Source organism: Anomaloglossus baeobatrachus, unplaced genomic scaffold (genome assembly GCF_048569485.1).
Source record: "Anomaloglossus baeobatrachus isolate aAnoBae1 unplaced genomic scaffold, aAnoBae1.hap1 Scaffold_137, whole genome shotgun sequence".
Classification (NCBI taxonomy): Eukaryota; Metazoa; Chordata; class Amphibia; order Anura; family Aromobatidae; genus Anomaloglossus; species Anomaloglossus baeobatrachus.
This window is the reverse complement of record NW_027441907.1, coordinates 201,258-214,161: the sequence shown is the minus strand read 5'-3', so window position 1 is coordinate 214,161 and position 12,904 is coordinate 201,258. Positions and strand designations below refer to the sequence as shown.

At 51.0% G+C, this 12,904-nt stretch overlaps 1 pseudogene; it reads left to right on the top strand.

Moving 5' to 3' along the window:
• Positions 1 to 248: 248 nt before the first annotated feature.
• LOC142260588 (U2 spliceosomal RNA) lies at positions 249 to 455 on the top strand (annotated as a pseudogene).
• The last annotated feature ends 12,449 nt before the right edge of the window (positions 456 to 12,904 follow it).

Here is a 12,904-nt window from a genome sequence, read left to right as displayed (position 1 = left end):
GTGGGTTTGTCTCCCTCTCCCTAAGATGTGTCCGGTATAGGCCAGGGTGCCACTCAAGGCCGTAACCAATTCGGGTTATAGCTTCTCGGCCTTTTGGCTAAGATCAAGTGTAGTTTCGGAGGACGCTACCTTGGTCGGTACTGGAAGGTGCCTGGGATTGCACGTCTGCCGGCCTTGAGGAAGTATGTGCGCCTTCTGGTGACACATAGCCCTCTTGTGCCTGGACGGTTCCCAGGCAACGGGAGGCGATCACCTTTGTTATTTTGAAGTCCTACTGATAAACAGAAAAAAAAAAAAATTAAATCTGTTCTTATCAGTTTAATATCTGATACGTCCCCTCTCTGGGGACCATATATTAAATGGATTTTTAGAACAAGGAGATGGAAAAAATCTTGCTCTGTCCACTCCACGCATTGACCTGGTATTGCAGTACCTCCAGGACCGGTGCACCCCTTCTTAACCCAGTTTCCAAAAGCAGAACTCAATTCACCTGATTCAAATGAGCCCCATTAGTGAATTGAAAGAAAGCAAAAACTTTATATGCACCTCAATTTGGCCAATTCACTTTTCACACTTTCACCCTTTTTTTTATCTTTCACACCTTTTACTTGCTTTATTGATGCAAAAAGCTGTGCCAAATAGCAAACTCATCTCCACTCAACTTGACCAACTCTGCTATGTCCCGTGCAGTATCTTATTCTCAGTCTTATCTAGATCATTTGCAATTGAATAGAATAGATCCCTTTTGGCTGCTTATGACTGTGTAAAATATGTAGTTTTACTGGGCTGGGATGAGAGAATCCATTGAAGCATGGTGTAGGGATTGTGGTTCCTGTGTGCTAAGAAGAGAGGCTGGCACCAGCCAGAAAGCCCCATTGCAGCCAATAATCACTTAATAACTTTTTCAACTTGTCATCATATGGGAGGCCTTCCATTCCTTGTAGTAGTCTAGTTGCCCACCTTTGAACTGACTCTAACTTCTGAATGTCCTTTTTAAAATGTGGAGCCCAAAACTGGTTCCCATATTCCAGATGTAGCCTTACAAGTGATTTATAGAGGTGTAACAATACGTTGGGATCACGGGATCTAATCTCCCTTTTTATACACCCTAAAATCTTGTCCCAAGCAGCATTCCATCAGCCTCTGGAAGGTTCCTGGCGCATTGCACAGCTCGAAGGGCATGCTTTTGAACTCGCAGAGACCCATAGGGGTGGCGAAGGCGGTCTTCTCCCGGTCTGCCTCAGCAACGGACACTTGCCAATAGTGACTAGTGAGATCAAGGGTAGAAAAATAATTTGCAGTTCTCAATGCAGCTAGCGATTCCTCAATACGGGGAGTGGTGCCGTCCTTCTTTTTTAACAGGATCAACAGAGCTGCCCAAAGGCTACAACTGTCACGGATAACCCCAGCCGCCTTCATGTTGCTCAACATGTCCTTGGTACACTGGCAATGTGAAGGTGGTATTGGCTTATAGCTCTCTTTGATGGGTGGGTGTGCACCTGTGGGGATGTGGTGTTGGACCCCTTTTATTCCCCCAAAATCTAGCGGGCTTCCCACCGGTAACCCGCTCCCCAGCTTGGATGGATGCTGAGGGAGCCCCTTTTGCCCGCAGGCTCTGGCCCTGGGAACTGTAGCCTTGGCGGTGACTGTGCTTCCCTCTACGGTGTGAGCTGTTGCCTTCAATCGGGTCTTGACTGCTGGGAAACCCTGGAGGTTCCTGTCGCTAACGGATTTGACCGGTTTTACGGCGACTCCTAGCCTGGTCGGGGTCCGTAGGCCCTGCCGGATGGTGCTGGCTTCTCTTCACTCCCCGATCTGGTACCGGCGGGCCACCGCCCATCCCCGGTCCGTACGGTTCACTCCAATCAGCCTCTCCTGCAGAAGGTCACCACCGTCTGCCAACCTTGCTGAGTGCCCGGGCCACACACCCGGACACGGTCAGTCTCCTCTCCTCTTCACTTCTCTAACTCCAAAACTGATCTCTAATCTGACTCCTTTTCCCGCCTCCAGGACTGTGAACTCCTCGGTGGGTGGGATCAACCGCCTGGCCCACCCCCTGGTGTGGACATCAGCCCCTGGAGGAAGGCAACTAGGATTTGTGTTTAGCTTCGGTGTGCCTAGCCGGAGTGTAGAGTGTGTTGGTGTAGTACCTGTGACGACCTGGCTTGTCCAGGGCGCCACATTCCCCTATAGTAAAATGCAGACCGTCCGCGGGCTGCCCGTCCATCACCGGTTTTATTTTCACAACTGAAAAAGAATAAAACGGTAAAACATGTAAAAGCATCATAAACATTTTACAACGGTACAGCTTCCGCTCTTCTCCCACCCAAACAACCTGGCCCTGATGCTGCCCCTAAGAAGCGGGCAGCACCCCTTGACCCCAGTCCAGCACCAAGTTGCCCGAGCGGGTTCTGTCTCTTTCAGGGGGCCCACGTCCAAGGGGACCCCTGAACCCCCGGAGGATCGCCACCGGTTACGGTAGTGGCGGGCCTAGGCCATCCCTTTCCTCCAGGCCCATCCTCCCAAATCAGCCTCTCCGGAGGCGGTAACGGTGTCAAGCCAACAAACATTTTTATTTACATTGCACTAAGTTTGTGGTTGCCCTGCAAGTTCTCGGGCTTGTCCGTAAGCAGTTCCTTACGCAATGGTTGCACAGTCCCTACGGGGACAACAGTTGCCGGCAACGGCCGGTTTAATCACGGTTCAATCAGGTAAACTTCTTTGGTTGATCATCTTTACTTATCATTTAAAACTTTCAAACTGGTACACTCAACACATAAAGCCCCCCCCCTGTTAAAGAGTAGTTTCCCTGTACCTAAGTGGGGGTCTACCTAGGTTGGGGCGAGTGGACCTTCGGGGTCCGGTGTCAGTGGTGACAGGCAGTGGGGCAGAGGGAACAGTCAGTTCCTCCTCCCTGCTATCATGTGGGGCAGGCGGAGGCGTAGGGGAGCTGGGTACAGGTACATCCCTGGGCACTGGCTCGCGGTTAACCGTTTCCATCATTTCTTCATCCACGGGTTGTGGGAACAGTATCACTGGAAGGATCACCGCACCGTTCTGTGTAGGCCAGTCTGCTGGAAAATCACCCATCATGGTGTGGATTACCTCTTTTTCCTTCTCCACTGGACTGGGAACTGGAGCCTCATCCGCTACTCTCAATGCTGGTGGGCACTTCTTCAGGTGGTCTCGGGAAACCGTGGCCAAAGTCCCCCCCTGGTCACGGCTGATCTGGTAGGCCTTCTCATTCTCCCATCCTGTGGGCTGGACTACATACGGGGTTTTTTCCCATTGATCATCCAGCTTGTGGGCCCTTCTTTTCCGCTTCAGCACTACATCCCCAGGTTGGAAGGAACCGGCAGGCGCCTTCTTGTTGAAGCACTGCTCCTGTTGTCCCCGACTCCGGCACAAGTTCTTTTCAACATACTCCTGGACCTGTCGGTACTGTGTCCTCCGCCGAGTGTCCCATTCAGCTGTCGACAGGAGTGCTTCTGAAGCTTCCAAGCCCATTTCCAGATCCACTGGTAGCCGGCCGGGACGAGCTCTCATCAGGTATGCTGGAGTGCATTTCGTAGAGCTGGAAGGGATGTTGTTGTACATATCGACCAGGTCAGGTAGCTTCTCCAGCCACAGGTTCCGCTCTTCCAGTGGTAACGTCTTGAGGAGGCCCAGGACCAAGTGGTTCATCTTTTCACAAATGCCATTGGTTTGGGCGTGGTAAGGCGTGGTCCGGATTTTCTTGCAGCCGTACAACTGGCAGAATTCCTGGAATACCTCTGCTTCAAAGGCCGGACCCTGGTCGGTAAGCACCCTCTCCGGGTACCAATGCGGTCAACAGAAATAAGCCTGGAAAGCCTTAGCAGCGGTGCGGCCGGTTAAGTCCTTAACTGGGACAACCACCAGGAACCTCGAGTAGTGGTCTACGATGGTCAGAGCGTAGGTGTACCCACTTCGGCTGGGGGTGAGCTTTACATGGTCAAGGGCAACCAGCTCCAGCGGTTGGTGTGTAATGATCGGGTGTAGGGGTGCCTTCTGGCTGGCCTCGTCCTTCCTTCTCAATGCGCAAGGGCCACATTCTCGGCACCAGGCCTCCACAGATTCCCGCATTCCACTCCAATAGAACCGCTCTCTTAACAACATCTCTAGCTTCTTCCACCCGAAGTGCACTGCACCATCATGGTATGCTTGCAGGACGGTGGGCACGTTAGCCTGGGGAATCACCAGCTGGCGGATCTTCTCGTGAGTCTTTGGATTAATCAGCTCGCGATACAACTTCCCCTGGTGTAGGTATAGCCGGGTCCGTTCTTGCCACAGACGTTGGGCTTCGGCAGGGGCAGCAGGGTCTATCCCAGCAGAACCCTGTTCCACTAGAGTCTTGACCAGGCGGACAGCAGGTGCCTGGTCCTGAGCTTCCTGCCAGTCCTGTCGGGGCAGCGGATCCAGGTTCACCCGTTGTTGGTAGACGTGCACCTTCTCAGTGAATGGCCGGTGAAATGCAGGCAACTCGATCTCTTCGAGGTCATCATCCTCTGGCCCCTCTTCCGACAGGTGGGGCATCCGGGAGAGTGCATTGGCATTGACGTTGGTACGGCCGGCCCGGTACTTGATGGTGAAATCGTAGTTGGCTAACCTGGTCACCCACCGCTGCTCCAACGCGCCCAGCTTGGCCGTATCTAGATGGGTCAGCAGGTTATTGTCTGTGTACGCGGTGAACTTGGCTGCTGCCAGGTAATGGCGGAACCGCTCGGTGATAGCCCACACCAGTGCCAAGAGCTCAAGCTTGAAGGAGATGTAGTTCTCAGGGTTCCTCTCAGTCGGTCGGAGTTTTCGGCTAGCATAAGCTATTACCTTTTCCCTTCTGTCTTGGACCTGGGATAGAACAGCCCCCAAGCCCACATTGCTGGCGTCGGTGTAGAGGATGAATGGGCGGCTGTAGTCAGGGTACGCTAGGATTTCCTCTCCGGTCAGGGCTGTTCTCAGCTGGCGGAAGGATTCCTCATGCTTTTCTTCCCACACCAATGGGGCTACTAGGGATCTACCACCCTTGGTCTGTCCTATGAGGAGGTCTTGCATGGGGGCAGCCATCTTTGTGTACCCCTTAATGAAGCGACGGTAATATCCCACCAGGCCCAGAAACTGCCTCACTTCCCTCACTGTGGTCGGTCTCGGCCAGTCTTGGATGGCGGTGATCTTCTCGGGGTTGGGGGCGACACCTTCCGCACCAACCACATGTCCTAGGTACTGCACTCTGGGTTTCAGCAGATGACACTTTGAGGGCTTCAGCTTCATCCCATACTTGGCAAGGGACGCGAACACCTCGGCTAGGTGCTCCAGGTGGGCTTCATACGTCTGTGAGTACACAATCACATCATCCAAGTACAGCAAAACGGTCCCATAGGCAGTCTTCTCTCGGTCTTCCGGTGCCACGGCCACCTGCCAGTACCCGCTGGTGAGGTCAAGGGTGGAGAAGTAGTTAGCGGTTCTCAGCGAGGCCAGGGACTCTTTGATGCGGGGCAGAGGGTAAGCATCCTTATGCGTTATCTGGTTAATCTTCCGGTAATCCACACACATCCGCATGGTGCCATCCTTCTTCTTAACCAGCACCAACGGAGCGGCCCAGGGACTACAGCTGTCCCTAATAACCCCTGCCTCCTTCATGTTCCTCAACATGTCTTTGGCGCATTGGTAGTGCGCAGGGGGAATAGGCCTGTATCTCTCTTTAATAGGGGAGTGTGTACCGGTAGGGATGTGGTGTTGAACCCCTTTAATCTGCCCAAAATCTAGAGGGTGCTTGCTAAAAACCCGCTCATACTCCTGTACCACCTGGTATACCCCTTCCTTGTGGTGTATGGGGGTATCATCAGTGCCGACATGTAGCTCTCGATACCACTCGCCTAACTCCCCCAGGGATGAGTGGGAACCGGCAGCAGGCGGTGTGACCGGGGGAACGGCTTCATGGATCGTGTGGGGATCTAGAGTGAGCAATTTGGCAAGGGTAGCGTACCGGGTGGTGCATGAATGCACACATATTGGTTTTATAATCTTATTGTATTACTTTATATTCTTATTTCATTTGTGCATATCTCCACCATAATCCTGGCTACGAAATATAGCTTTTTTTGGGGTACACAGGTAGTAAGGTCTTCTTTCTATTTCTTTAGGGGTGATATAGCCTGGTGGAACTCTAGACCTCTAACATTATATATGCACCCTTTTTCTTTATGGTTCTTGGACACCTTATAACATTCTTCCATACATATATATCTTTCTCATAAATTATAAATAATTAGGCATTTTTATATATTTTATTTACATTTTCATAAATAACTTTTTACAAAGCATGGGGGACATTCTCACATACATATAATTTTCATGTACGCATTCTGAAAATTTACGCATAAACCGTACACACTCCTTTTTGTAACAATTTCTATAACTCATTCGCTGAACTCTCATCCCGGATATTCATTCTTACACCGAATTTCCTGTTATAACACAACATTCATGATTTTTATTCAATTTATTTTTATTTTTTAGGTTTATTAGTAGTGATGAGCGAGTACTAAAAAGCTCGGGTGCTCGAAGCTCGGGCCGAGCCTCCCAAGATACTCGTGTACTCGGCCCGAGCACCGAGCCCAATGTTATCCTATGGGAGACCCGAGTATTTTTGTGAAATGACCACCGGCAGCATGTAGAAACCCTAAAAATGGCACAAAAGTCTCCGAAGAGTGCTCAAATGACATGGCAACAGCATGGGGAAGACCCCTTGAAGCATTTATCACTCAAAAGTCACAGCTGTGAATAATTTTGTCCGCGTTTTACGCCATTTTTACGGACTCACCAGAAAACCTTCCAAAATGACACCAAAATGATTTTTCATAGCGGAAATGTTAAGGGCACATACCCAATAGTGAGATAGAGCTAATGTATGTTACTTTTTGAGATCAATACATGAAAGATTTTACGTAAAACATTGTGTGGCACTCCGATGTCCCTGAGAAGAGACGTACATAAAGGCCTCTGAGTCTAATGTGCCCATTTTGAGGAACTGAGTCTTTGTAGTATTTTCCTTTGCCAGGGCAGTCCAAAATTGTGAGGTTCACCAATGCCCCTGCATACAGACGTGCATGATGGCCTGTAAACCTGAAGTGCCCATTGTAAGGAAGTGGGTCTATTGTAGTATAGCCCTTAGGCAGGGCAGCCAAAAATTGGGAGGCTCCACGTTGTCCCTGGATAGAGACGTGCATGAGGGCCTCAAAACATTAAGTGTCCAGTGTCAGGAAGTGGGTGTATTATAGTATAGCCCTTAGGCAGGGCAGCCAAAAATTGGGAGGCTCCACGTTGTCCCTGGATAGAGACGTGCATGAGGGCCTGTAAACCTGAAGTGCCCATTGGAAGGAAGTGGGTCTTTTGTAGTATAGCCCTTTGGCAGGGCAGCCAAAAATTGGGAGGCTCCACGTTGTCCCTGGATAGAGACGTGCATGAGGGCCTGTAAACCTGAAGTGCCCATTGGAAGGAAGTGGGTCTTTTGTAGTATAGCCCTTTGGCAGGGCAGCCAAAAATTGGGAGGCTCCACGTTGTCCCTGGATAGAGACATGCATGAGGGCCTCAAAACATTAAGTGTCCATTGTCAGGAAGTGGGTGTATTATAGTATAGCCCTTAGGCAGGGCAGCCAAAAATTGGGAGGCTCCACGTTGTCCCTGGATAGAGACGTGCATGAGGGCCTGTAAACCTGAAGTGCCCATTGGAAGGAAGTGGGTCTTTTGTAGTATAGCCCTTTGGCAGGGCAGCCAAAAATTGGGAGGCTCCACGTTGTCCCTGGATAGAGACGTGCATGAGGGCCTCAAAACATTAAGTGTCCATTGTCAGGAAGTGGGTGTATTATAGTATAGCCCTTTGGCAGGGCAGCCAAAAATTGGGAGGCTCCACGTTGTCCCTGGATAGAGACGTGCATGAGGGCCTCAAAACATTAAGTGTCCATTGTCAGGAAGTGGGTGTATTATAGCATAGCCCTTAGGCAGGGCAGCCAAAAATTGGGAGGCTCCACGTTGTCCCTGGATAGAGACGTGCATGAGGGCCTCAAAACATTAAGTGTCCATTGTCAGGAAGTGGGTGTATTATAGTATAGCCCTTTGGCAGGGCAGCCAAAAATTGGGAGGCTCCACGTTGTCCCTGCATAGAGACGTGCATGAGGGCCTCAAAACATTGTTCCCATTGCAAAGGAGCGGGTCTCCTGTCGTTGTAATGTCCATTCTGCAAAGAATGGGCGAAAAAATTTACCACTGGGGGTATACCTGAAACAAAGGCCTAACTCTTGTAACGGTCATCATGGTGGCGCATGAGGAGAAGGAGGAGCAGTCCAGCGATTATCCAAAGTCCAGAAGTGTGTACCCATGGGTGACTGGAGGTACATGGCAAATTCCCGTTACAAACTTTAAATTCCGCTCTCATTTGCTGGTGGTGTGGTGAAGTCTGGCCCAATCCAACCCTTGTTCATCTTGATCAGAGTCAGCCTGTCAGCATTTTCAGTTGACAGGCGGGTGCGTTTATCTGTAATGATTCCACCTGCGGCACTAAAAACACGCTCTGACAAAACGCTAGCGGCAGGGCAGGCCAGGACTTCCAAGGCGTAGAGAGCCAATTCATGCCACGTGTCCACCTTGGATACCCAATAATTGTAAGGCACAGAGGAATGTCGGAGTACAGTTGTTCGATCTGCAAGGTACTCCTTGAGCATCTGGGCAAACTTAGGATTTCTTGTGGCACTACCCCGCACCTCAGGGGCTGTGGTACGTGAGGGGCTGAGAAAACTGTCCCACATCTTAAAGACTGTTCCCCTACCTCTGGCGGATTGGACTTGTGCCTCTCTCGGCTGTACGCCTTGGTTGTCCACTGATTCCTGACCTATGCCGCTAGCGTTTTGTGAGGGGAATGCTTTGCCTACTTCCGTGACTATGGCCTTCCGGAACTGCTGCATTTTGGTTGACCTCTCCGCCTCGGGAATAAGAGACATAAAGTTCTCCTTGTAGCGTGGGTCTAACAGTGTTACTAACCAGTAATGATTGTCGGCCAAGATGTTCTTAACGCGAGGGTCACGAGACAGGCAGCTTACCATAAAGTCAGCCATGTGCGCCAGACTCTTAACAGCCAGGACTTCAGTAGCCTGACCAACACGTTGACTGAACATGCTGTCCTCCTCCTCCTCCTCCTCCTCCTCATCTACCCTGTCCTCTGGCCAGCCACGCTGAACCGAGGATATGACTGGTGTGCATGTCATATCCTCAATTTGGCCGGAGATTTGCTCCATGTCTTCATCCTCCTCCTCGTCATAGTCCTCCACTGCACGTTGTGATGAGACGAGGCTGGGCTGTGTGTTATCACCCACACCCACTACTGTTTCTTGCTGCAACTCATCGCGCTCCGCCTGCAATGCATCATGTTTGGTTTTGAGCAGAGACCGTTTTAGAAGGCAGAGTAGCGGTATGGTGACACTAATAATGGCGTCATCACCACTCACCATCTTGGTGGAGTCCTCAAAGTTTTGGAGGATGGTACATAGGTCGGACATCCATCTCCACTCCTCAGGTGTTATGTGTGGAGTTTGACCCATTTCCCGACGGCTTAGGTGATGCTGGTACTCAACAACTGCCCTCTTCTGCTCACATATCCTGACCAACATGTGCAGAGTTGAATTCCAACGCGTGGGGACATCACACACCAGTCTGTGAGCCGGAAGATGCAAACTGCGCTGAAAGCCGGCAAGGCCGGCTGAAGCAGTAGGTGACTTTCGAAAATGTGCAGACAGGCGGCGAACTTTTACCAGCAGATCAGACAGCTCTGGGTATGACTTTAGAAACCGCTGAACCACGAGGTTGAGCACATGGGCCACGCATGGAACATGTGTCAGCTGGCCTCGCCTCAAAGCCGCCACCAGGTTCCGGCCATTGTCACACACGACCTTTCCTGGCTTTAGGTTCAGAGGTGTGAGCCAGTGATCTGCCTGCTGTTTCAGAGCTGTCCACAGCTCTTCTGCATTGTGGGGTTTGTCACCTATGCAGATTAGCTTCAGCACAGCCTGTTGCCGCTTCGCCGAGGCAGTGCTGCAGTGCTTCCAGCTTGGGACTGGTGTGGAGGGTACAGTGGATGAGGATGCGCAGGAGGAGGAGGAGGCTGAAGAGCATGACATTCCGGAGCTATAGAGTGTGGGTGAAACACTGACTGAGGTAGGGCCTGCAAACCTTGGTGTGGGAAGGACGTGTTCCGTCCCTCGCTCAGACTGGGTCCCAGCTTCCACAATATTAACCCAGTGTGCCGTCAACGAGATGTAGCGGCCTTGCCTACAAGCACTTGTCCACGTGTCTGTGGTTAGGTGGACTTTGGGTGAAACAGCGTTGTTCAGGGCACGTGTGATGTTTTGTGACACGTGGTTATGCAACGCGGGGACGGCACACCGGGAGAAATAGTGGCGGCTGGGGACCGAGTAACGTGGGACAGCTGCCGCCATCAGGTCGCGGAATGCTTCTGTCTCCACCAGCCTAAAAGGCAACATTTCCAGCGCAAGCAGTCGCGAAATGTTAGCATTTAGAACTGTGGCATGTGGGGTGTTGGCAGTGTATTTGCGCCTGCGTTCAAAGGTTTGCTGAATGGATAACTGAACGCTGCGCTGGGACAAGGACGTGCTTGATGATGGTGTTATTTCTGAGTAGGCAACTGCAGGTGCAGGACCGGAGGAGGCTTGTTCGCAGGCAGCATGGACAGGGGATTGGCTCGCATGCACAACCAGCGAAGACGTAGCAGTGACATTAGCAAGCACTGCTCCTCGACTCTGTTGTACTTCCCACAAAGTCGGGTGCTTGGCTGACATGTGCCTGATCATGCTGGTGGTGGTCAGGCTGCTAGTTTTGGTACCCCTGCTGATGCTGGCACGGCAGGTGTTGCAAATGGCCTTTTTAGAATCATCTGGATCCAACTTAAAAAACTGCCAGACTCGGGAAGACCTAACATTTGTACAGGCACCTTGTGTCGTGTTGTTGTTCCGGGGAACGGTTGCCTGACTTCTGCCTGGAGCCACCACCCTGCTTCTTACTGCCTGTTGGGATGCTACGCCTCCCTCCCCCTGTGCACTGCTGTCCTCGCTCTGCATATCCTCCTGCCAGGTTGGGTCAGTTACTGGATCATCCACCACGTCGTCTTCCTCTTCCGCACCCTGCTCCTCCTCCTGACTTCCTGACAATTGTGTCTCATCATCGTCCACCCCTTGTTGAGACACGTTGCCAACTTCGTGAGAACGTGGCTGCTCAAATATTTGGCCATCTGTACATACGATCTCCTCATGACCCACTTCAACATGAGCTGGCGAGAGGCCAGAATGTGCGAATGGAAACGTGAACAGCTCTTCCGAGTGTCCAAGTGTGGGATCATTAATGTCCGAGGACGTGTACTCAGCCTTGTGGTAGGAAGGAGGATCAGGTTCTGAAATGTGCGGTGCAGTATCACGGCTACTGACACTTGACCGTGTGGAAGACAGAGTGTTTGTGGTGGTGCCAATCTGACTGGAAGCATTATCCGCTATCCAACTAACAACCTGTTGACACTGGTCTTGGTTCAAGAGCGGTGTACTGCTGCGGTCCCCAAGAATTTGGGACAGGACGTGCGAGCGACTAGATGTGGCCCTTTGTTGTGGCAAAATTAGAGCTTGCCCACGACCTCGGCCTCTGCCTGCACCACCATCACGTCCACTTCCTTGTTCCTTGCCAACGCCCTTGCGCATTTTGCAATGCTGTGCTGACGTGTATTCACTAGACTTGGGCGTTATATCAAAGTTTGTGCAAATTGTGCACCTGTACGCTGCCACTGACAGGCACACACGTGCGGTTTTTAAATGCAAGCACGGACGCACTAAGAACCTAACAGGTTTTAGGAGCAAAAATTAATGACGAGGACTCTGACACTATCAGCCACTGCTGACTGACGTGTATTATACACTACACTTGTGCGTTATATAATAGTTTGGTAAAAACGCACACAAGTGCACCTGTACGCTGCCACCGACAGGCACACACGTGCGGTTTTTAAATGCAAGCACGGACGCACTAAGAACCTAACACAGGTTTTAGGAGCAAAAATTAATGACGAGAACTCTGACACTATCAGCCACTGCTGACTGACGTGTATTATACACTACACTTGTGCGTTATATAATAGTTTGGTAAAAACGCACACAAGTGCACCTGTACGCTGCCACCGACAGGCACACACGTGCGGTTTTTAAATGCAAGCACGGACGCACTAAGAACCTAACACAGGTTTTAGGAGCAAAAATTAATGACGAGAACTCTGACACTATCAGCCACTGCTGACTGACGTGTATTATACACTACACTTGTGCGTTATATAATAGTTTGGTAAAAACGCACACAAGTGCACCTGTACGCTGCCACCGACAGGCACACACGTGCGGTTTTTAAATGCAAGCACGGACGCACTAAGAACCTAACAGGTTTTAGGAGCGACAATTGCTGAGAAGTCTGACACTATCAGGACTGTTTTAGACTGTGTACACCAGCCCCAGATATGATGAAGGCTGGTATACGGTCACCACTAGGAATGGCTATATACCCTGCCTGCCTGCCTGCCTGCCTGTATACTGCTACAATAGTCCTGACAAGGACTCTTTTGGTCACTAGCCTGTATTCCAACCTGGCTATACCCTGCCTGTATACAGCAACAATAGTCCTGAGAAGGACTCTGCTACTGTACTCCGACCTGGCTATACCCTGCCTGCCTGTATACAACTAGAATAGTCCTGAGAAGGACTTTTGGTCACACTGTTTGCAGCCCTGCTACGGAAATAGCTATAAAGGGCCGCAAACCTTTCCCTGAAGCAGCGACCCTCGCCCTGCACTG